We start from the raw sequence: 1,748 nt of genomic DNA, 5'->3' as shown, positions 1-1,748 counted from the left end.
AGTGTGAGTCATTGGGGTTGCTTCTTGCTCATGCTCTCCTTGTCACGGATACGCCTCAGGGAGATGAGAACAGAACTCAAGTAGTCCTTCAAAGCAAGGAGGCGGGAGGGCACAGTACACCTCTAAGGCAACTTACAGCCTGCTTGGTGGCAGCGGTGGGGGTGGAGGCTCCCCATTTGCTGATTCTGCAGGTTTCTTTCCTTCTCCATGAAGTTATCCTCGAATCCCAGAATTCCCGAGAGAGGAAAAGACTTCTGAGGTTAGAGAGGCTTCAGAACCGTTTGGGGAAGTTTTGGGAAAGGAACTTAGAAAATACTTAACTGCAGGAAAATGTTTCTGCCTCCCCACAGCACCACATTTGCCGGACAATTGCCTCTCAGCTTATGCATGTTTAGGAAGGATTGTGGAGGCAAGAGGTCCTCCCCTCAAGGCCTTTTCCTCTAAAGGAGGTAGACTGGTCTTCTCCAATCCTCTGGCCACTGCTGAGTTTTCCAAACTTGCTGGCATATTGCGTGTAGCACCTTAACAGCATCATCTTTAACAAAATTTAATAGTTCAGCTGGAATATCATCACTTCCACTGGCCTTATTAGCAGTGCTTTCTATTTTTTTTTTTCATGCGTAATTTTTATTAGTTTACATAAATCAAAATACAAGACAGACTATAATATTCCACTTAATATCACACATATTTTAAAAATGACTTCCTTCAACCTTTCCACAAATCATCCGTATTAATAAAGGCAAATAATTCCGCATTTCTTATTTTGTAGTGCCGTTAATCATTCTAGTTCATCTGTTTTTCTTTAGACATTACCCTTTGCTTCTTACAGAGCTCCCTTAAAACCCACTAGTGTTATCTGTCCATCGCTTAAGTTTTCCAGATATTTCATAAAACTTTCCCAATCTTTTACAAACCTCTGGTCTTTTATATATCTGATTTTCCCTGTCATCTTATCCATCTCCACATAATCTAGTAATTTTGATCTCCAATCCTCAATTGTCGGCAAACCCTCTAATTTCCAATTTTTAGCTAACAGGACCCTTGCTGCCGTTGTTGCGTACTGAAACAGCTTGTAGTCTTTCCTTTTTATCTCCCTTCCTACCAATCCCAGCAGGAATGCCTCGGGTTTTTTAACAAAAGTATAGCTTAAAATTTTCTTCATTTCATTATACACACTCTCCCAGAACCCTTTAACCTTTTGGCATTCCCACCACATATGGTAGAAGGTCCCCTCTCTTTCCTTGCACTTCCAGCATTTATTACAGGATCCGTACATTCTGGCTAATTTAACGGGAGTCATATACCAACGGTAGAACATTTTCATTAGATTCTCCTTAAGTGTCACACAAGCCGTAAACTTAAGATGTTGTTTCCATAGTTTTTCCCATTCTTCGAAGTAGATGTTACGGCCAAAGTCTTTGGCCCAGTGTGTCATTACCGACTTGACTTCCTCATCAATTAGATTCCAGTCCAGTAACTGATTGTACATTTTAGACAAAGTTTTTATATTATTTTCCAGGATCTCAATTTGGAATCTAGAGTTTTTATCAGCATATCCTTTATCTTTGATATCTTTCCTAAACATGTCATTTATCTGGAAGTAATGTAGCCAATCATAAACTTGGTTCTTGACCTGCTCGTACGGCCTCATTTTCCACTTTCCTTCCTCTTTCATGAACAGTTGTTCATATGTGGCCCAATTGGCCCTCATATTGGTCTTTTTAACGGACATAACCTCTAATGGT

Source organism: Podarcis gaigeae (genome assembly GCF_964106915.1).
Source record: "Podarcis gaigeae genome assembly, chromosome: W".
In the NCBI taxonomy this organism is placed as follows: domain Eukaryota; kingdom Metazoa; phylum Chordata; class Lepidosauria; order Squamata; family Lacertidae; genus Podarcis; species Podarcis gaigeae.
Note: the sequence above shows the minus strand (reverse complement) of the source record.